The following is a 24,562-nucleotide window of genomic DNA, read 5'->3' on the forward strand; positions in this document are numbered from 1 at the left end:
TGCCTATTTAACCTCCCAGCATCTCTATTCTCTCTCTTTTTAGAACTACAGTTTTCACGAAAAAAAAAATGGGATTTTAAAGTAGGTAAACCGAATAGTACCCGTGGAAGCGTTCGCGCTCAGGTGGAAGTTGATGAAGACGACGACCTGCAACTCACAGCGCGAGAGCGGGCTGCAGTTTAAAACGCGGGGGTAAACTGCGGCACAGTCTAAGATTTAATAAGGAGACAAAAGAGCGGAGATAGCTACGACGGTCCGTACTCGCTTTTCACGAGGAATTGTCGGGGTGGAGTCCACAGCGCTCCAACGGCTTGTTTTCCCCTGAGTGCTTGTCGCGCACCCCAGGAAAAAACTTGTTATGGCAACCACGCTGAGGCGCAAGACAAATTGCTTGCTTAAATTAGGACGGCTGGATGAACGCTTTCCCAAATTATCTGCAGAAGGTTGTCGGAAACAAGTCTTTCATGCCGTATTTGAAAACTCGTCCTATACTAAACCCAAAATTTTATTGTACGGTAATTTTCTCTGCAACAATTTGAAAAAAAAAAAAGAATAATGAGACAGATATTACGAAAAAAAATTAAAGAAAGTTCGATTTCTTATTCCTTTAGGAAACCAACAATGATTTCCTTTTAGTCATAAAGTTTTAGTCTGGAAAGTAAAAAACAAAATCTCTCCAATGCTGCTGCTGCTGCGGCTGTCGCCGCCCCCGTCCTGGTCGTCGGTAATATTACTCCTGGTAATGTAATATGTAATACTGCAGTAATAAAACGTGTGTACAACTAGGGATCGTATTGCGCTACTATTACACTACTACTAAAACGTTCAAGGCGATGAAACGATGGGGGAATGTAAGCTGAAAGCACACTGAAGACACCAATGAACTGCACATCGAGTCGACGTAAGTGCGAGAGACAAAGGAGAAATGCACTTGATGGCAGAGACCTCATCGCATATGCAAGACGAGTTTTGCCAAGAAGAGTTTAAGTTAGTAGGCCGCTCTGAGGCCAGGGAGATCCTGAATTATGGTGCGCTTTTGGCTTTTACTATCAGATGGTTCCTATTATGGTTGTTATTACTAGCCATGGACATGTCTTTATGGAACGCATGAAGAGATGAAGCCAAACGGGCACCCACGATCGACTCATGCATGATATTTTTTATCGAGTAAAACACTGATGACGCGAGGGTTTATTCATACAGAAGAGGGGCTTCTTTGTGCGAATTTAGTTCTGAATAAGAAAAAAAAAAAACCTCGTAAGTCAGAAGTGCGCCGGCTTGCATCATCTGCGTGTGGATTGTACGCTCTTCATATATCCGTTTCATATGCCGTTTCATATATCTGGGTTGAACCACCCTAGCTAATAAACAAGATGTGTACAGTATTGACAAGCGCATTTTGTGAAAATCTGAAAGAAGGAGCAACCATTACGGGGACACTTAAGCTGCTCTTTAAAGGGAATGTGAAATGGTTTTCAAATTGCATGAAATTCGGTGGTTGGAAAGAAGGGGTTTTGTTAATCATGTGTGTCAATATTGCTTTAATTCTGTCGACAAGAAAAACAGAAATCGCTTGTTAAAAACGCGCCGCGGTCACGCCCTCTTCCCTGCCGGGAGCGGCGGGGGCGGGGCGCCGAAACTGCGGAAAAGGCGGATGTGACGTCATTCTCGGAATGCCGGCCGGACGGCCGGCTAGGTCGGCCGCGCGTTTTGCACGCTTGCTTTGCTCCATCCCGCGCATTGGTGATCAGCGGATCAACGCAATCTTCTGCTGGTGCTGTTTGGTTTCTCCAGTTCTATCGTTCTTCCGCGTGCTGTGCGTTTAAAGATTCCGCGAAGTAAACCAGCAGATACGCAGTTGTTGCGGAGTGGCGCGCCGCGCGCTTCGGCGCCCTCCGACTAGTGAGCCTCTTTGGCTCAGTTGTAAAATAAACATCGTTCGATGTTCGAAAATCATTTCCTTCGTGCCCTTAGAAAAGAAGCATTCTTGTGTGTGCTTGAAACAACTGGTGGCTATCAGCACGGCTTTCTGTCGTGCCAACATCGGTGGTACAGTTTCCCAGAGGATAGGAAACCTTCGGCGCAGTGGGTCTTTGTCATGAAAAGAAAACAAAATTAGGTAGCGCATAGCTTTAGGTAAGCCCCGTAGGTTACGAAACCAATAATAGCATGGCTACGCTATAGTTCAGCTCGTAGTGTAGCCAATTGTGGTGTACCATGTTGACCGTACGATTAACACAGGACACACACTGGAGTTCAGTATTGTTTAGCTTTATTGTTTATACCTATGAAGACACTTCGGTGATCACTGAAGTAGTGAGACTTTGTCTCCACACGAGTAAACACGTAGCCATCAGACTGTAGAGGGGGACCTTCTGGTCTTTAAGGCTCGATCGACACATTCTATACACCACAGCACCTCTCATAGTTTCCTCGCCCCATTCTGGAAAAGCTAGGTGAAGAGTAGGATACATGAGTTCGCTTATCAGAGTCAAGCAGTTTTAATTTATGGCATAGGCTATTGCACACTGAGCACACACTTCCGAAGGGGTTATTCATGAATAGTCTTTTAAATTGACGCGTAGCCGAGTCCAATTCACTAACTCTTCTCGCACACACCGAACGTCGTTGCTCTTCCAAATCCCCCGTTGACAAAGTGAAACCAGCCTTCACAAATGACGCTTCCCGTCTATTTTCCAAACGCACAGCTCGTTCTTGCGACGTCTCTTCCGCACGCCGTTTCCTCCAGGTCTCGTTATACTTTACTTGTCGAAGAGCACGACCAACACGCTCCTTTTCAAGCCGTACGTTGTTTGTCGTTCTTCTGTTTCCTGAACGCGTCGTTGCCGCCTTGTTGCATTCCAACATTCTTGACTGCTACGTGAACACGTCGACAAAGAGTATTCACTGCTCAAACCGTTCATTACAGTGTCGTTTTCCTCCTCTTCCTCTCAACTTTGATAGGATGGATGGATGGAATATAGGAGCGTCCCCTTTGAAACGGGGTGGTAGCAGTAGCTATCATGCTCATTTTTCTACCTATATCTTAATTATTGATTTAGATTGGTTAACTAAACCATCATTCTATTTATTAAATTTTTGTTTCCACATTACTAACATCATGCAACTTCTCTGCTTTTAAGCCACCAATCTTCCAGTCGTTTTTTTCTAGTTTCCACCGCCGGTTTATTCACCCGGCCACTGGTATCTCTAAACCCCAGAGCTTCAGGAACAGTGACTGCGCCTGCATCAACTTCCGGATGGATACCATTAAATTCGAGTATAATATGGTCAATTGTTTCACTGGAGTTACCACATACAGCACATGCGTCATCTCCATTGTTAAATTTCTTTTTGTAGCTGCGTGTTCTAAGGCATCCAGATCTAGCTTAAAAAGTAGGACACTACCTCTTGAGTTATCAAAGAAATCTTCCTTCCTGATCTGAATTTTCCACTTTCGGTAAATTCCACACTCTGTTTCTTTTCAATCGAATTTATCCAATTTTTACCTTGTGTGTTTTTCACCTGTTGCTTAATGCTTTTTATTTCTCCGTCCTTGTGACTAGCATACTTACTAGTTAGTTTCTAGTTCTTTTCCTCCATTGTGAGTCAACGCTTTTTCAGTACAGGTATTTAAATACTTTAGCTGCCCATCTGTTGCTGTCCAATTTTCTCAGGCGTTCCTCATATAATATTTTACTCTGAGCTTCCCGTACTTCGAAAGATGCCCAGCCCATATCTTCCCGTACCGCCTCATTTGTGGTTTTGCCGTGGGCACCTAGTGCTAATCGTCTAACGGATCTCTGATTTATTTCTAATGTCGACTGTACCTCTGATTTTAGACACAAAACCGCATTTCCGAAAGTAAGTCCGGGCACCATAATTCCTTTCCAAGTACCCCTCAAAACCTCATACCTATTGTATCCCCACAATGCCTTATGCTTCATTATCCCGGCATTCCTTCGCCCTTTGGCCTTAAGTGATTGCTCATGCTTTACAACGTATGCCAATCCTTCGTTTACCCATACCCCCAGATATTTATATTCTGCTACTCCAAGTATTTCATGGCCTACCTTTATGCCCTAGAGAAGAGGTGACAGCAGCGCCTCCACTCGGTAGCAGCGCGGCTGTAGCTGCAGCGCGCCGTGCCTACCGACCGCCGCTACTACGCGACGACTCGACTTGGTAGCCCATCTCTCGCAGCTGGTATAACGTCACAGTGACGTCATCATTTCATCCGTTGCGCGCCGTTCCTACCAACCGCCGCCGCCACCCGACCACTCGACTTGGTAGCCCATCTCTCGCAGCTGGTATGACGTCACAGCCATCACGTGAATACGCCGTGGCTGCGCGAAGGGCTGAAAATGGGAGTAGTATTGCTTTCGCAATAATAAATTCCTGCCTTTGGAATCAGCTGTGTTTTCCTCTGATGATTTTCGTGCCGGTGACGATAATCGAAACTTGGCAGAGATTGCGGCCACTTGGGATTGGAATTAAATCATCGCAACTGAAGTCCGGTGCCATTCTGTCATTGTTCCTGCATCTAATTAGGTTAATACCGTTTTGAACGGCTGGCTTCAGAGTCGTTACGCTGAACCTAGGATACCGAACTTAAAACGCAATTCTCGGCTTACTGTTGTTACAGAGCTCGCCCCCTTTCTCGTCTACGTCAACAAATGCCAATTACGTACAGCAGACGAAATGCATGATCGGTAGAATCTAGCTGAATTTGCGATAGTCGTGTATAACGCGGTGTCTGGAGTGCCGTGCAGCTCGCGCGGCAACAGCGCGCTCAAGCATCGTCTGAACGCAGCACTGCTTCCACACGCCACGCCGGCCGCGCCTTCTTCAAGCTGTCCGTGAATCCCTTCCGCTAGAGTCAATAAGCGTGCTCAAATTTATTGCGATCTTAAATAATAAGCCCAGGGATAACGGAATGTCAAAACGTAATCCTTATTGAGGCTCGCTGACCCGTACCGTGATGCTGGTAGGATAACTGCGATAAAAATCAAGTTTCTCTTCACAGCTGTGTAGCGGCAGTCACCGGTGCCGTCGCGGCTCATCCAGTCTTCTTGTATACATTAAATCATTAGCGCACAGTAGGCAGTTCTACGAGTAGCCCATTTACTACAGCGCTGCTCAATTTCCAAGCGTCTTTTAGAAGCTGCGCGGCACCGATGCGAAATAATATAGGTCTAACGACGACCAGGGAGTGCGCTCGGCTAGAGCGTCCGTCCGCCGCGCTCGCTGCCGGCACCGTTCCAGTATGCTCGCTTCGTCTGGCGCTGCAGGTGCTTCGAACATGTCTGATTTTATGATGCGGCTGAAGCCGCGCCAATTTGGGCGTTGCGTTGAACAGCGCACCTCGCAAACTAGCTGCAAAGACCGGATGGGCAGCAGCTGCAGTACGCGTGCGTTTGTCGTTGCGCCGTTGGATGATACTCGAAGGTTGTATAAACACGCCGTGGACTATAGGCCTATTCTACGTGTTGCTACTGAAACATGATTCAGTGCGCAAAGGAAAGTTGTTAAAGCGGGCCAGCTCTTGCACTTTTCGACTCCCGTAAATGTGCCGACTTTGCTTTCGCTGTCGACCTACTCGACAGCGTTTTTCGTAGCACAGTTTTATTTTTGAACTGCTGGTTGCTCGAACGCGCACAGTAAGTGTTCGAGGCGTGTATGTAGTTCCAATAATCAATAACATTTTAAATCGAGCTCTCAAGTTCCCTGAAGCAAAGCGCATGTAGCAACACCTTCAGCGCCGGCCTGTATTGTGATCGGACGAGCTGCGGAGACCCGCGTCAGTTCTTGAGAACGGCGACAATGATCGACGACGGACAAAGGAAAGGAAACGACCGGTTTCCGATCCCTTCAAATGTCGAGCACCGCTACAGAGAGCAGGCGTGCATTCTTCCCTTTCTACCCGTGGTGGGATATGCGGACAACTTTCGGCTAAGTTGTCTCGTTGAATGCCAACAATGCAAACAATGCAATGCAAACAATGTCTCGTTGAATGCCGCCTGGCGGCGTCGGGACCGATGAGCCAGCCCAGGTGCAAAAGCGCGCTGCGACAACCTGCTGACGCCATCTAAGCCGTCTAGACGACCACCTCCTCACCCTCAAGCCAGGGCCAGTCAGAGGGGCATGTCGACGAGTGCGAGCAGTGTTGGTGCGTGTGTGTGAGAGTGCGGGAGAGTGAGGTGACAAAGACACTCCCTCATTTGGGGAAGAGGGAAATAGCCCCATAAAAACTGGCGCGAAGTGTGTGTCGGAGGTCGTAAAACGGAGACTGTTCCTCTAGTCAGTCTCTCACTAAAAACGCTACCATGCAAATACTATATATAAAAGTATCCCATCTCACTTCAAAGTCCGTTTTCAGCCGCCTCGTCCTTGTTCCTGCAACGATGAACCAACCGGGCCTACAACACACATCCTGGGTCACGATAATTGGATGGCAGCTGTGGGATGGTCTGCGTGGTGCCCTTGCTTCGGTGTGGTGAGTGTGTCGCCTTCTCTCCTTGAGTTTTTCCAGGCTTAACGTAAGGTGTTCTTCCCGGTAAGAACGTTTTGTAGAAGCCGGTTCGGATTTGAACCTTGCTTGCACCAATGTACTCCTGAGAGACTTATGGCCACAAATACGGGCAGGCATGGACTGGAGAAATCTGCGGATACCGGGGCTAACTTTGAAGGGAGGAATTGGGGATCGAATGTAGGAAATCGAAATAAAGCAGCAGGTTGTCAGCTCGATAGAAAGCAACGGTTATGAAGACCAGGATATTGGGGAATGCTGGGAGGAGATAGAACGAAAATGAAAAGAGGAAATTGGAATGCTGGCGGTCTCAGCCGAGTCTTTTTCCGCTATGCAAAGTGATAGCTACCAGGTGCTCCTCTGAGTGTACATTTTTATGCTCAAAGGGGTCTATTTTTTTGGCCATATCACTCTCAGAATTTTTTTCTTCAACACCTCTTGAACATTTGAAGTTAGTATATGTCTAGTGTAGTTTCATAATGTAGGTTTGTCTCCCGATATTCATGCCATCAGCCGTTGTCCGGAGATCACGACGGCAGCTGCGGTCTTTATTTCTCACCAAAATTTGATCCAAAATTGCAATGAGTGGCGTGAATAAATCACCCGCGTGGGTTTGGTCAGCAGCTCTCTCCACTGCACACCCGTAGAGTGACCTGAAAGGGTAGGAAGTTCTTTGGTTGCCTGGCACAGCTCAGAAGATGGCGGTGCTCTTGCCTTGCCGGGGTGGGGGTATTGTGCAGACATCATCACTAATGCCTTACTTGAGACCTTTGGCCTGCAGGCATCTCACTTCAGGAAAAAAGAAGGAACCGGAGACCAGCCCAGCTGATGCGGCCTCTTCGGAGGACACCGATCAGGTGTAGCCCCTTTCCAGGCCTCTACCTGGCGGCGGACGAGCTATTGTGATCGGCCGAGCAGCGGAGACAACTATTGTGATCGGATGAGCTGCGGATACCCGCGTCGGATCTTAAGAACGGCGACAATGATCGACGACGGACAAAGGAGAAGAAAGGACCAGTTTCCGGTCCCTTCAAGTATCCAGCATACTAGGGATCCCGCCAACAAGTCGGCTACCGGATAAAGGAGAGGAAACGACCAATTTCCGGTCCCTTCAAGTGTCGAGCACCGCTGCAGGGAGCGGGCGTGCATTCTTCCTTTTCTTTCCGTGGTGGGACACGGGGACAGCTTTCGGCTAAGTTGCCTCATTAAATACCGCCCGGCGGCGTCGGGACTGATGAGCCAGCCCAGGTGGAAAACGTGCGGCGACAACCTAGATGACCACCTCCTCACCATCAAGCCAGGACCAGTCAGAGGGTATGTCGACGAGTGCGAGCAGTGTTGGTGCGTGTGTGTGAGAGTGCGGGAGAGTGAGGTGACAAAGACACTCCCTCATAGTCTGGCCTGCCTCTCATCTGAAAAAGAGGAAAACAGCCCCATAAAAACTGGCAAGAAGTGTGCGTCGTAGGTCGTAATCGGAGACTGTTCCTCTAGTCAGTCTCCCACTAAAAACGCTACTATGTAAATGCTGTATATAAAAGTTTCCCATCTTACTTGAAAGTCCGTTTTTCAGTCGCCTCGTCCTTGTTTCTGCTCCGACAACCAACCGGGCCTACAACACGCAACCTGGGTCACGACACCTGGTATACCGAGCTTGACGTTTTGATGGGCGCGGCCAATTACGGACAACAGCGGCGTTTGCTAGGAGGGCGGACCCACTGGTGCTCGTTTTCTTGTAAAAGCTGCCATTTGCGCTCCTTTCTGCCATTTTTAAGTAAGATAGTCGTGCTCAGCGAACAAAGAACTATAAGATGTCGCACACAGCTCGTTTTCTGCGAGAAACGTTTCAGCTTCACTTTAAGGTATAACGCGATAGCGGCATGTAGCCCTGTGGGGTGCTTCGGCATGGAGAATAGATTTAGACACGGAATTCGCATTCAGTAAGCCACTTTCAAGCATTGAACGCGAAAGCGCCACCTTTCTCAGCGACGACGCTTCAGGTGTCGATTAGTTCCAGTGGCTGCCGCATGACGGCGTCAATATTTCCGTCGTGTTTTTTTTTAATTGTTGGGTACGGCGACGGCATGTGACACCTTCATAATTAACGGGACCAGTGAGAAAGAATGTCTTCTATAAAAATTACAAAATATTTTAATTTTGCGTTACGATATTTGTGGAAATATTGCGCTAGCATTTTGGCTTCGTATCCTAACGAAAAAGAAATGCATTGCACAAAAAAGTTGTGTTGTTTTATGTGAATATCTAAATCCACAAAGAATCATTTTCGCTACCTGTAAGTGTCCCTACGCTGCATCCATCAGCAATGTAAAAGTGGCAGGGAATTCTATATGAGGTTTACGATCTCATTACAATGCTTAAACGACTATAGGATAACTTACTGTTGAGAAAAAAATCGAACTTAGAAATAAGTGTTTTGACATGTTATCGTCTGTAACTTGGATACAGTGGTCTTCCTAGTAAAATGTAGAATTTGAATTGATTTACAGGTAATTGAACCTAAATTTTTCTCAGCGCTTTTTAGCGGAGTCTTTTTTGTTTTAGGCGAGAGAAGGGTTGAATGTGAGCGCCACACCACCAGCTATGGCTGCTCCGTAGGGAAATTTCATTGCACAGCAGCACCACCTCGTCGCTTAAAAACAGTCTTGCATGTACTCACGCATTTAGAAGTCCCACGCCTTGAGTGTAGGCGGCATCGGTGCTTCTGGCGTCAATGTCTTAGTAGAAGCGTGTGTGTATGCGAGGGAACCTCAAGTGGCTCTAGGGGGAGAGCGAGCATGATCGCTTCATGAAGTCGGCATCTGGCAAGCTCGGCGCTCTGCTTTCTGCTATACCCAATCTCCTATATGCGAAAACAAGAAAATTCGGCGGGCTCTGAAATTAATAATTACAATTATTGCGGGGTACAGAAGGCGCAATAGAGCCCTTACCCACTGGCAAAAGGGTATTACGCAGTGAATGCCAAAGGATGCCTATAACCTGTAGTGTGGCGATCAACTTCGAAATTTTATTACGCCTGAAACCAATATGACTTTACTAATATCGGTGAGCGAAAGCGCAATGCACCTAGCTATCAATCAGTTTAGATTTTATACGTTTTATAAAAACACTTCTGTAGGAATATTATGACCAAAATGTTTCAAAAGGTACAGTTTTTTTTAACTTTGACGTTTCTTCTGAAATATTTTGTGTTGATTACTAGTTTAAGTATTTCAGGACATAGTGCGTCTTATAGTTAGTTATATCGTGTAGGGAGTTCAAAGAAATAGCCGTAATTATTGCTATTCAAACAAAGCGATGAAATAAATTGGCACAAAAAAAAATGTTTACGGCATTTTTCTGCTGTTCCATACAAAAGCAAATTACATGTGTTATATACAATCATGCATAAACGATTGAAGCGTGAAATTAATTTATTCGATTTTTTTTTTGTAAATTTTTCATGAGAACTGCTTGTTCATTTGTCTTAAAAATTCGAAACGCTTTCTTACAACAGAAAAATGTTGTTCCCCAAGGCACGGGGGATTTTTTTACTGTTTAAAGATTTGTAGCATAATATTTCTTTACCATGATATTTACTGTTGTATAAGAACCCACCGCTTATGCAATGCCCCTAACCGAACTCTTAAGATAATAAACTGAACTGAACTGATCAAAGAAAAAGAAATCTGTACAGGTGAATTGTACAGCAAGGCTAACGTTTGTATTTACAGAGCTCAAGAACTAGATTATTAAATAAATATAATTAAGTAATTATCACTTTCATTGTAAGGGGCAATAATACAGTGCCATTTTTAAGGCCGCCAACATAAAATATGAGTAGTGTCTTTAATATTTCTTTATCGGCAAGTTTTTTTTTCTTTTTTTTTTTAATGGCCAATTTGGCTAACAGTATCGAACGTCAAACACACTCACCTGAAAACTCGTCGAGTTGGCTTTGTCGCTTAGCACCGTTATGAAATTGCGTCGCTGCACATGGTTTACTAGCCAGTGTCATGCTAGACTATTCTACTAGTTAAAATACACAAATGGAGTATGAGAATGAAAGTGATGCCATTTTATAAATGTGCAATTTATGAAAACAATCTCAATCAGTTTTCTGGTTGTTTCCTTTTTTTAAATTTCGATATTTAAACTCACATTTTCGATTAAGAAAGTTTAGAAAGGGGAACTGACCGTTAATGTTGACAGCCTGTCATTTAGGAATATTGCCCTTGAAAGTTAACAAAAGTTGAATTTAACAAGCGTTGAGGTGCCGGCTAGTTGGTAATACATTTTGGAATAACAGCGCGAAGGACGAGGACGAAGATAGAAGGACACAAACACAGCGCTGTGTTTGTGTCCTTCTATCTTCGTCCTCGTCCTTCGCGCTGTTATTCCAAAAAGTTGAATTGTTGATTTACTTTAAATGTTCATACATATTTATGATGTGCGTACATTATGTCCTCGTTGCTGCTGAACCCTCCTGCACACACTGCGCCTAGTTATAATTCATAATTTTGCAGAATAAAATATGCAAACTGTAAAAAAACATCACTCGGCATGTTAGAGGAAATTACATTCGAAGGCTTGATAAACCGGAACAAATTTAAAGAAGGAAATCTGAGAGGCTCGAGCGGTAACACCCTGATTCGAACCCTAGTAGAATGCTACAAATGTTTAGAAATGTCGTCGAGCATAACGTAACGAGAGGAGAAAAATGCCTCTACTTTGGCTTTGGAACGTTGCTACACACCTTTGAAGTCAGAGTCTTGACTGAGTGGGCCTCCTTATGTCTAATCTCTCTGTGTGCAAAGGTGCTTGAAACACCATCAGAAGGTACTTAAGTGAACCACGTCGGCAGTATTGAATGAGAAAAACTTTTAACGGCCTTCAAGCCTTGGGATATTGCTCGGACTTCATCAACTGAAAAGCTGCACGACCGGCCTTTCTTTTTAAGTAGCAAACAGAGTATTGTTGCACGAACTCAACTTACATTCGAGGAGTTTGCAGGAAACTTTGGCACTTGGAGATTGTATAGACTGTGAACTAGCGTAGACGCATACAATGCGCTAAAGGGAGAGGCGAGAGAACGATTTAGCCACAGTTTGGAACACACTTCTCCGTCGATTTCCTTTTGTTCGAGGAAGGGCTGCTTTCGTCGCGAAATAAAAGCAGACGTCCTATACTGCGCGACCTGACTGAACACAAGAGTGTGCCCCAGAGCGTAAGACACGAATAAAAAATAATCCCACAGTATTAGAAAATGGCGAACAGCGCGCTCAACACAAAGAACCTTCCTGTGTTTACACAGGGGTGTACGTCGCAAAAAAAAAGAAAAAAAAAAGAAGGGTAAAGAAGCCTACGTTGAGAAACAGCGAAATGGAGGAGACGCTGAAAACCCAAGTTTCGAATTGACTCCTTCTCCTTGTGTATAGTGAAACAATTTCCTCGAGTCTCCAGCTAGCCCCTCTTTTTTTTTTTGTCCTTCTTTAGCTAGCTATATAAATAACAAGGCTGTGGTTCCCATGGGGAAGGACTGCGGCAAGAGCTTCGCGTGTGAGTTGATACTGAAATAGTGCAACATTTGAATAGCTTAAGCGGGCGCGCTCGGGGTCGGCAGACGCCGCTGTAAAATTATGAGCCCAATCCTCACGCAGAGACTCTCGAGAAAGTACGCAGAAAAAAAAAAGTAAACCGAAGCGTCGGCAAGCCTGGGAAAGATAAAGAAAAAACTGGCAAGAGCGGGAAAGCACCGGAGTGGTTTCGCAATAAGAGGCAACAGGAGCAATGCTTGCCTCCCTGCCTCGCTCTTTCTCCTATGAACTCCTCACCGCTGTTTTTTCGCAATGCGGCTCCAATCACAGCGTCTCCTCCTCGAAAACCTCTGATTTCATTGGATCTATACGCCCACGCAGGCTACGAGCTGTTACGCAGAGCCGATGCAATCCACATTACTGGGATAGAAGAAGCAGAAAGGAAGCAAGCAGAAAAAGAAATTCGCAAGGAAGATTCCTTCAAGACGACGCACGAAATCGCAGCCCACCTTGGAGAGCAGCAATGGCAGCGGTAACATCGACACACGGCACTGCGTTATAGCAATTCAGAGGAACTAGGACGGCTTTGGTTTTTGGACACGCCGACGAACCTGCGTCTTACTGCTTTGTTCCTTTTTAAAGCGACGGTCTTGTGTCTTTCCACTACGTATACGCCCATTCCTTTTTATGGTTTGTTTTCTCGTTTTCGCCTCATCACGTCGCCGCTTTATTTTGAACGGACTGTCGGGGAAGACGGCAACGAATTTGATTTCGAGATGAGGCGTAGGCTGTTGCGTTATTCCACCGCTGTTCGTACAAATCCCCGCAGAAGCTCGGAGAGCGTCCAATTGTTCTGGCTGTCAAAACGTCGGCTCCGCTTGTTTCAACATCTTCCGTTGTTGCGCCTGTTTTGTTCCTTAAAACTTGGTTTAGGAATGGAGAGATTCGCAGGGTGCGGTCATGAATGATGCATTGCCTCGCACGTACACGTTTTATCCGAAACATTGTGCACCTGCAGAGAACTGTGAAATGTTATTTAATGGTCTTGGTTAACTCGAGTAGTGATTGCCGATTGCTTATGTGATAGGAAAGAAGGTAATCCATTTACGGGAGCCACGCATTTGTCTCAGCAACATCTCAGTCTGAAAACGTAGGCGAGGCGGACACACCCAAGAAATATAGCTTGTTCGGATCTATTTTATCGGTCTATCGTGAATTCGTCCAACGCGCGGACTCTAGTTATCCAAACGACGGCTGGCTGTAGAAAATATTTATGAGCATCTGGAACATTTATTTGTACTATGGTTTCGACGGCAAATCGGAGGACATGACAGCATGAGGAATGGTGAAGGAATGATTTATCAACCGGATAGCTTATCGCGAGCGCTTCTGCCAATCGCCCGCGTCGCTTTCTCCTTTATCTACCCCGGGAAGCGAATGAATCGTTCTTACAGAAATATACGAAAGTAATTGAACAGTACGAAGGTTGGTACCAGCAAAAAATGATACACTCGTGGAATGTTTTTTTTTTTTCCTGCGACTGAGGAGGAGCTGGAGTTCCGAGCTAATGGGTCACCGGGAGTATGTGCATGAGGGTTACGGACACGCCTAATGGCATGAATAGGAGGTCGCAGCTTCAGGTTGTGCCATCGACGTCTCACTGGTGGGTCGGCACTTTGTCACCGTATTTGTGTAGGAGATAGCGGAAGGCAGCAATGTCCCGCATAGTCCGGTCGTGTTTGGGCTGATCCAGGTAACACTAGCCCGGACGTTCTGGCGGCTACCATGGCGGGCGGAATGTACCGGTTACTTCCGATGATAACGCCACCACTCACATGAAGATGCTATGGGATTCATTACGTAGATGATGACGTATGTACTAGAAGCGATGTCGGATTGGCGCCGCCCAAGTGCTAAAAAGGTCATGTAGAGCCTATAAGGCAGGGGTGTCAAAACGCAGCTCGCGAAGCTGTGCACTAGAATGATAGGACATTAACTTCCAGAGGACCGAATCCTTAGCCATCTCTTCAGCGGCATGTGGCTTGCCGGTCTCAAAATTTTAGCTTTTGTTTCGAAAACATAATAAGTTCCATCAATCAGCCTCAACGCGAGACTTGGTTGTCGTCTAAAATAAAGCAAAAATGGATCATTGTCAGAAGGTACATATTCTTTGTGGAAACGTAAATATATGAAGTCTCTTACTCATCGTGAACTTAGGAGCGTCATCAACTGTCTTCCAGGGCGTGCAAGGAGCAACGATCCTCAAACCTCTCCCACTCTTTCATTTCAAAGTGTATATTTGTTTGAAGGATTGATGAGGGTTCTATATTATTCCTTGTGAGCTGAGGGGGGGGCTCTGAGCCATCATCAAGTGACGACTGTCTCTAGTTTAATCAAGAGTTTAATCACATTCATTTTTTCCTTTCCACGAAGAATGGGCGAATGTGGCCTGGGGACGATCCCTTTTGATTGCAAACAAGCCTGACGAAGAAGTTCATTTCGAGATTTCAGCAACTGGCTCGTTAAGAGATGGTTTTATTTCATTCACATCCTCTTGTTAGGCATGGGAGATCTTACAGCCGCCGGTTCCTCGCAATCAGCAGTCAGCCATATTTGTCGAAATATACCTTGCCTTTATCCCTCACTGGGAGTCACTAGTTAACTTTCGCGGCTTGCACGAGGCGAAAGTATTGAGGGGGCAATAAAAGGCTTAGAAAGTGCACTTTCCACTAGCCGAAGGCACAGGTAACCAAATAATTGACCTATTGCCTGCCTCTTGGGGCGCGCCAGCAACAGTGCGATTTTGTTCGAGACAACGAAATATATGAAGATGCTGAGGGCGCGTCTCGCAATGCAGACTAATTATACCTATGTGAGCGATTCAGAATATCAGTGTCGTTTATTTTTGGTGTGTAGGAGAGGAGGGATGTCTGGGTGCCTGCAACTTGCCAGCAACAGTGCGATTTTGTTTGTTCGGTACTCCGAAGACGAGACAACGAAATATATGAAGATGCTGAGGGCGCGTCTCGCAATGCAGACTAATTATACCTATGTGAGCGATTCAGAATATCAGTGTCGTTTATTTTTGGTGTGTAGGAGAGGAGGGATGTCTGGGTGCCTGCAACTTGCCAGCAACAGTGCGATTTTGTTTGTTCGGTACTCCGAAGACGAGACAACGAAATATATGAAGATGCTGAGGGCGCGTCTCGCAATGCAGACTAATTATACCTACGTGAGCGATTCGGAATATCAGTGTCGTTTATTTTTGGTGTGTAGGAGAGGAGGGATGTCTGGGTGCCTGCAACTTGCCAGCAACAGTGCGATTTTGTTTGTTCGGTACTCCGAAGACGAGACAACGAAATATATGAAGATGCTGAGGGCGCGTCTCGCAATGCAGACTAATTATACCTACGTGAGCGATTCGGAATATCAGTGTCGTTTATTTTTGGTGTGTAGGAGAGGAGGGATGTCTGGGTGCCTGCAACTTTACCGAAGTTGTCATCAACTTGCTGAAAGATGAACACAGCGTACCTGGGGATACCTATCTATAGGGTACCTACCATGAAGATAGGGTACCTATCTGCCTTATATTCCTTCCACCTGAAGCCACGAATGTCCTGATTGATAGCAACGGTTTGAATGCCTTCTCCATCATTCCTTAAGCCCCGCCTTTACTCATTACGTAATTTATTGCGTTAAATAGTTTAAAAGCAAAATTGCGAATCGGAATACTAGAACAACAAAGGTGAATAGGCTAAATGTATGACGAGCTGCAGAGTTAGCTGATGGAGGTGATCTTCTGTTGATGCAGAAAATGGATATAAGAAAATACAAGCCAGTGTTAAGGCCATGTTAAGGCCTCGGAAATGAAGACAAAATTAAGCTGGCCCCACGTTTGTTTATTTCCCTTAGTACATTCAGTGACCAAATAATCGCACAGCTATGCGTGCCCTCCTACAAGGGCATATAGTTTAGATTGAAGAGCGGCCCTCCTAGTCTGAATTGTTATTTGCGTGCCTCATAGTACATCTCCCGCTTCTAGACATTGGAATGCACGCAATAAAGTTGACTTCGTGTTTTTTTTTTTTCTTAGGGAGACGACCTCACGTTTGCCTGTTTGTTTTGCCCCCTTGTCAGAGCCGTTGGGAGCTACATGTTTAGGGCGTGCCACTATACCGATTCCGCTAGAGCATAGCCTACTTCTGTGTTTCAACTCTGCATTATCTATTTAAACATTTCATATACAGCCCTTGTGACAAAAGCAACCTTGGTTTTTTGTAGTGAAAGCTGATGCGTTAGAACATTGCTGTCGAAGGCTTCAATGAGGGGGAAGTGGAAGGTGAGACTAGGTGTTTATAGCCTCAAAGGACAGTCGTTTCTCTCTTTTTGTTTGCTGTATCTCGGGGCCATGTGACGTGTTTACCTCAGCGTTAGGGGGTTATGTGTATATTCAGAAGTATTGCAACGCACCACGTCCTTTCATAGCCTACCTTAATACGAAGTGGGCAAATGGAAGGAGAAAGAAACTTCATATTGATGTTTTTTAAGTTTGATGTTTCGGGTGGTGTACGTAGCAGTTAAATGTGTTACAAAACACGATACAGAAGAATGTCCCAAAGTCAAGGACAGTTGGCGGGACCCTCTGTACAGACTATTGAAAAGAAATATACATTGAGCAGTTGCAAAATTTGCAAAGTATTTAGCATCAATGGGTTGTGGAGAGTAACACATGTGAAATTATAATAATCATTTTTGTTTTAATGGAAACAATAAAACCCCAAATCTTATACAGAATAAACAAGAATAAATTAGAAAACGAAATATAAGATGACAGAGAAGCCATATACCTTGGAAAATGCATTTAGGGCCGGTGATAATAAAAAAACTTAAAAGCGGATTTAAAGCATAAATATTTGATTATTGTTTAATTAGTTTTATTATTTTAACGACTGTTCAACGCGTTATTAAGCCGGGAGTATCTCGGGGCCAGGGTCACCAAATCCAAATTGTTCGCCATCTGGTGTGAGGCTAGCCAAACCTGCCACTATGCGAGAGAAGGGTATGGAAAATGAAAGGACTGAAGGACAACGGGGCAGGAAAAAGGCATAAAAAGTAGCATAGGGTTTGGGACAACTGGGGCTCGCGCGGGAGTGTGGTATACTGTACAGAAAGAAGTGGACAGGAGTGAACAGTGTATTAAGGTTCACGCGTCGAAGAATGCATAGCTGCGCGGTGGAGAGTGACTTGTCCGGAACTGGAAGTGTACGACGCGTTTCTCTAATGTTATCGCAGTGAATATATGTTTCCTGTTTGTAGGGGAGAGTGGCGTACTCAAATTGATGGGAAGAATTACAAGACTTTGTTTTAGTAATGCCTTAAACAAATTTTGCTCTCACACAGTTGAGGAAAACCTAATGGAATAATCAGCCTGTTTCAGAGTTGCTGGCTGCTCAAGTGATTTGTTAGTTTCGGTGACGGAAAATGTCCTAAAAGAAAAAAAAAAGGCAGAGTGGCAAGGAACGGGTGGCAGTGAGCTAAAGAGAGACAAATATGCTGAGAAGCAGCAAGCTGTAGTCACCTTACTTGCGTAATGTTTATTACAACCTTAAGGCGGCCGTATACAAGGACCCACGAAAATCTGATGAAGGTGTGTTATGGGACGAATCCAAAGAAAACGCCGCGGCGTGGATACAAAATAAAACATCAGAAACTATTTATGTGACCAGGGTGTTGTGTGTAGATAAAGCAATTCTGTCTAGAAACAAGGTCAGACTGGCCGATGTCTTATTTAAAGTTTGCATGAGCATAAGTGCCATGTAAGTTGCAACACATTCAAACATGGCATTAATTGAACTACAGTAATGAATTTACTGTAATTTCGTTACTTTTCTCGTAATTTTTAACGTAATGAATTACTTTTCCAGTCTGCTAATTTCGTGATGTAATGAATTAATGTTTGTAGGAATTTCTGCAAAAGTATTTATTTACTTATGCAATTACTTTTACTAAACTGCACCACTATTCTTTCGATAGACAACACAAAGTCGGAACGACTTGCGGTGAGCCTGGGGTCGCATAACGGATCAGCAAAAGAAGACAGGATTGAAAACACTGCGTCATAGACATCCTGTGCCCTGTGTAGCCAGGTCACTTCTATCCTATCGGTAGTTGTAACCATTTCCCAAGCAGTAGGATGTAAGGCGTCAAGGAGCAGCCGAAGGGACAAATGGTGCAAGGCGGCCAGACTTCGAGCCTCGTACAGGCACTCCCTGTTGCGTCGGCTAAGACACAGTGGTGGCTGGTTACACTCGTCACTACGGGGCAAGTGAGATTGAGCGTAGGCAGACAGGCGGAAGGGTCCATAGCGTGAGCATTACTGAGTGTTAGGTGCCGAGGTCGATTCTTGGGACCACAGAAACAATAAACAACGTAGCTTCTTCGGGGCCTCATACTTACACGGACCCCTAGTGACCATTAAGCAGCCCAAACGAGATGGTTAATGCATCCCTCAAGAGATATGTTCTCTCATGCAATATGACAATAATCAACTGTATCCAGGTCCTCTGCACACTAGAAAGTGCGCGGAATGTTGACCAGAGAAGAGCAGACTCCCTTAATGCTCTGTTTTGATCTCCGCTTTGCTCTTCGTATCTTGACTTCTCCCCAAGAAGAAGCGCACGTTTCCTGTTTTTGCGTAGAGTTACTCCAAAACCATAAAAATGTAGCAAGATTCGAGAAGGTGTGTCATAGAAGGACGATTTGTTGTTATGCTCTTAGTGCTTGTCTTGTCCCCCTTATGTGTTGCGTTAAAATAGATTCCGCTTCGAAAGCACGAACGAACTATATAGCCCGGAAAATAACCTTTGTGAATTGGGACGTGCCGACAGCCTAGTGCATGTAATAAGAAACTGTAGCCTATAGCATTTCTTGAATGTTCCACGCCAGTGGCTCAGATAGATGATCTCCAGATCTTGTGAACGTGTCCCGGAACAAAAGATTCAAGAAGACGACGACTAAAGAAAACTGGACTAAAGGATACTAGGGAGGGGTCTTTCACCCTGTGGCTGATGGAGAACACGAAGAGTCGGAGCCTACTCGAGTTTATAGATGAAAATAGACTCCACAACCTTCTGTACTCTTTTCACAGTTCTACCGCATGCCGCATGGTGAGTCAAGAAAAAAAAAACAATACATAAAAAGATTGGAGCATTGAGATTTTAAAGGAACAGTGAAGAGGTGTAATAAGTCATGCTAGACTGATAGGTTAGCGTTGCGTGGTAGCAAATATTATTTACTCAAATCAACGTTCTTATAGCCCATGAATTGCTTAAAAACGAAGCATCCGCTGTGCTTTGGCTTGACGATTCATACAGCTTGCATGACTAAGTATTTATGAGATATCTTGAGGAACGATGCGTCACAGGTTTAAAGGGCAATTACCATCGAAATACGAGAAAAGCAGCGTGGCAAGCGTTGCCAAGAATGCGAAGTCTCGTAATTAAACATACGACGAAGAGAAAGGCCACTGACCAAAACATGGGCGCAAAATCTTTCGCACGTCGCTAGTGAATGCCGCAAGTTCAGAACAGCAAGCTCTCAATGGCATTCACATTGTTGTGCTGATTTGGTGGCTGCTGAAGCGGTTTCATTGTCACTTCAGGCGTCACATCGTCTTTTTTTGTGCAGGCTACGGGCGGGATGAAATTGCAGTATAAATTTATTTAGACATGCATAAGGAAAACTTAGTAAACAAGTGCTTAATTTCGCTTCTGCATGCATATCTCTCCTTATCCAAGCTAAACAGCAAGTTAAAGAGTGCGAAGCATAGGAGAATAGGAGGAGACTGAGCTCGTGGTCTTTCATGTTGTTCGGAGTGAAAAAGACTAATATGCTTTGAGATATCATGGAAAATAAATGAGAGGTACCAAATGCAAGCACAGATTCCTCTTGCTTTGCTCAATAAAGGACCCCGCCGTGGTGGCGCAGTGGTTACGATGCCCGACTACTGTACTGGAGTACCCGGGTTCGAACCCGACCGCCGGCGGCGGCGTTTTGATGGAGGCGAAACGAAGTGGCGCCAGTGTGCTGTGTGATTTCAGTGCATGTTAAAGATCCCCAGGTGCTCGAAATTTCCGAAGTCCTTCACTACTGAGTCTCTCATAGCCCGTTTCGATTTTGGGACGTTAAAATCTACAAACCAACTAACTAACCAAGCTCATTAAAGAAACATTCGCTGGAGGCATGATTGCTTACATATGGTAATGCGAAAACAATATATATCTGTGCCGCATCACTTCAAATACGGCTTGTAAGATGCACTGAGACGTGCTTTCTAAAGTGTCGAGTCATGCTACGTTGTGTATTGAGCATGTGTCATCAGTAATGACTATTTTAATGAGCCATGATTGCGTAATGTTTGACAGACACTGTACCTCACGGTACGTTACTTAGCAAAGTCTCGAGTAATGCTACGCATCGTCCTGACCTGTATTCATGTGTCATGATTGCGACTCATGACTGTGACGTCGCAGTACATGACACTTCATCATGCATGTACTCTTACATGTGCTGTGACATCTTAAACTGGAGTACTGGCGTCATCCGAAATTGTTGCCATGGAGAGTCGCCGACAGTGGACGTTGGATTTTGTTGAAGCCAATGGGACATTAATGCCTGCGCATTAAAACATTCGCAGCATGGGTCACCACGCATGCAGTAGGTGAGGCATCGGGAAGCTAGGATAGATTTTCTGCGAGCAAAATATTCAACGTGCGCATGCGTGTTACCGAAGGCTATGCGCAAAGATCACCTGCGATCCTGCAGTGCTGCGCATTTAGGGAAGAAACACGCGATAACTAATAACTGATCGCACCCTTTATCGAGCATTGTGAGTCCATGTTTCATGGAGATGTAGTGATGAATGAACTGCGTCAGGGGTGTGACTGCTGCTGGAGTGCTTTTCAAAGTCCGTCGAAGTTTCCGTCTACACATCACGATATTGTACAGCTCTATGCGAAGGCCACACATGCTTGTGCCATCGTCGCCGAAGTACACTTAGAAGAACGGAGTTTTGGGCTACTTGGTGATCATCCGTGTTTAAGCAAAAACGCAAGAGGACAAAGACGAGAGCAAGATGGTACATGCCGTCAGCGCCGTCGTTGTGTACCTCCTTCCAGTCATATCTGGCTTCTTGCACTGTTGCTTAAACATGAACTACACGTGTTCGAGCACGATCAGCAGTTTGTTCTGGGGTCTGTGGGTGCCCTCGGTGACATCCCTTAGTTTTCTTTGCATATGCGGAACTTATTTCCGTTGAATCAGCTCGTTACAACTGGACACAGGTGCACAACCGGCGGAGGTCGTTTAGAGAATCTGCTTTCGGTGGTGGGTTAGCATAGTGAGGTGGCTGGGGCGGCCTGCGCTTGCACCTCGTGAAGACCGGCTCAACCGATCTCGAGTCCGGCGGGTAAATTTCGACTTCTATCCAGCGTGCACGGTATGCAGAAGTGGCTCTCCAGGTTGGTCGGAGAGCTCCACTGCACAAACGTCATAGAAATGTCGTCAGCGCAGCACATATTTCCCGGGCACTTGGAACGGGGAGCGATTTCTGGACGTCCGTTTGCAATATTCTCAGCAACGCAGCAGTCTTTCAGGGCAAAAAAAAAAAACAAAACAAAAAAAAAAACGCTCATAGTGCTTTCACGAAGTAAATCCGCCGCTGTGTATAGTTCGGTTTTTAATTTATTTCTTTCAAAGGTGAAGCCACTATGTGTCGGCAAAAGGGCTGCTTTCGGTTAGCGTCATCTTTTTGGTCAGACTTTGGTGGTCAAGATTAAATAAGGCAGAGTTAGAACATTTGATCAAAAGACAGGTGGAATGAAAACGAATGCTGCCGAGGCCTTATAAATAAGTGAAAATAATAACACTAAAAAAGTGCCAGCTAGTAAAGGCGATGATTTGAGAAGCTTAACTTTCATTTTTCGTGTTTTCATCTGTCCCCTCCCCCCCCTCCCGTTTTCTTCTGAACAGGGGTTTAGAAGGTGTTACCGGCTTTACCTCTACTTTTTCTCCCCGAGAATAAAACTCGACGTTTCAAAAGGCTACAAAAAGCATTTCAAATTAAATTGGATTACCGCTTTCCCATTCCTTAACCGTCTGCGTCAATATTCCTTACACCTTTTCCTGCCTCACTTTATTGGAGGACTGCCGAAGAAGCGTCAAGTAATCTAATCAGCTGAGGGCTGGCTGAAAAAACGGCTCTTCGAACCAGCCGCCCGCAATTCTGTCAGCGGCGCAAACACTCCAGCCATAGCGATTACACGGTTTACATCGAGCATGTGTTCGCGCTCTTACAGGAAGCCACAGGGAACTTTAATGATGTAAAGGGGACTCCGAGGTTTTAATAAAAGAGAAAAAAAAAAGGAGTAAAGAAAGATGGCTGATAGAAACAGGTTTACAGGAACGAAGGACATTTTTACTGAATAATTTGTTTCGAGCCGTCTACTGAAAGCGATTCTTTTGATGCCATAAAGCGCTATGTCCTCGAGTAACAAAAAGAAAAAGCATGACATGCGGCCATTTTTTAGTGAACAGTGGGGGTGAAAGCGTTCTATTTCTTGTAGTGAACTCAGCAGAGGACAGCGACTATGTCTTCTCGTTTTTTCCCGATAGTTGCGCTTCTTTTAAGTAAGCACCAAATCGTGGTATGCCGCCGTTGGTGAGAGGTACGTTCATATTACTATTCCTTGAAACAATACGAGACACTCACTAATACCTGAAAATTGGCAAGAGTCGGTAAAGAAATAAAGGTTGTCTTCGTTCTTTAATATAACAGGCATATAGTATTCAAGACGCACTGCGATTAGCAAGCTTACCTGCCCAGATTTGCATTAGGACCCACGGTTCTCCGTTACTGGCAATTGAATTTTACTCTGAATGTAAGCGACGAAAGGCGGGCAGGTGACACCTTTATTTAAGCAAGTTTTTGAAGCATCTATGAAAACGAAACTATCTTTCTGATATTCGCTTTCTACATTGATGTGATGTGGTTGCGAAAAGACAATATAATCACAAATTTGAACGAGAAAACTTGAATAAATTTGAAGTTATTTCAAGAAGGCTTTTTGGTAATAATGTTCTTTCCAGGAGAATTTAGATGAGTTGTTGTCACGGATACTTTCGCGTAGGTTGGTTTGGTTGACTTAGCCTGGCGCTGAGCAGCGGATCAGGGATGTCATCGCACTGCCTTCTACCAAATAATGACATGTAGCAGAGTGTATCTTACATTAAGTTGTTCGAAGCTGCGATTCACGTTGACTTTCAAATATACCGTGAGTAATCACAGGAGAAATCACTTATTAGCATCCACCGCAGCAAAGACGGCTACAAAAGAAAGCTATACAGCTTTCTTTTAGGAACGTTAGCTCTTACTACTTACGTTTGTACATTTCGTGTCCGTACTCGATTCAAGATGGCGGCCGAATATGTGGTCAGTTGCCATAGCATTGCAGTGTAATGCTATTTAGTTACTTATTTCACTTTTTGACAGCAGGTAAATACAATGTCTGATGCAGGAGCAGAAGCTAAAGGCAACTGGTGCCTGGCGAGGCCTCTGTCCCTATGCAGTTCAGACTGATGCTGCAGCCTATATTTAAAAAACAATATTTTCCTTAACAAGACCAGGTATATAACGCGACGCTGCTCTACAATTACAGAAACGTTTCACACGTATAATACTACAAAAAAAAAAAAACACGCCACATATTGCATAATATTAGCTTAATTTCGATCAACACATGACAAATGTAACTGTTGTGTAATAGCACAGAAAAATCTAAAAGAATTGCACTTGTAGATTGTGAAAAAACTTTACACATAACGCACAATGAACACAACAAGATCACAAGGCAAGATGCATAGTAAACTTTCGGTGTTACCCAAGGATTATTTTACAAAGGGAGGGAAGTTCATATCAGTGTATATTTTATACCAGAGGACAACGATGTATCAATAATATGGCCTTTAAATGCGCATGCTGTACATTCAAAGTTTAACATTCCCTGAAATTTAGAAATTTATTTAGGGTTGCAGATATTTGATAGGCCATTGTTTGCTTTCAATAATTTGTCCTTACTTTGGTGGGCGAAGTTTTCAGTTCTTAAAAAATATTGAGCATTTTCAGAGTCTTTATTTTCGTGAAATTTCTGAACAAAAATAAAGACTCATGTCATTCATTGATGTCATTGCAGCCATGTGACCATCCTCATGTAAGCTAAGGCGGTGGTCAAGGTGGTGCGTCACCATAGGCATGACGTCAGTCACAAGCTACTACCGGGTAAACCGGACGCAGTGACATCATCACAACCCATGTAAGTCAAAGTGGCTCATCACCTTATTTATAAAGTGGTAACAAAATAGTCATCATAATGAACACGTGTGTCGTGGCACAACAAATTGGGAGGCCAATGCATGTGCGTTACAGCTTTTCTGAACGGTGTTAAAT

Source organism: Amblyomma maculatum, chromosome 5 (genome assembly GCF_055883805.1).
Source record: "Amblyomma maculatum isolate TAMU_Amacu chromosome 5, ASM5588380v1, whole genome shotgun sequence".
Taxonomy (NCBI): Eukaryota; Metazoa; Arthropoda; class Arachnida; order Ixodida; family Ixodidae; genus Amblyomma; species Amblyomma maculatum.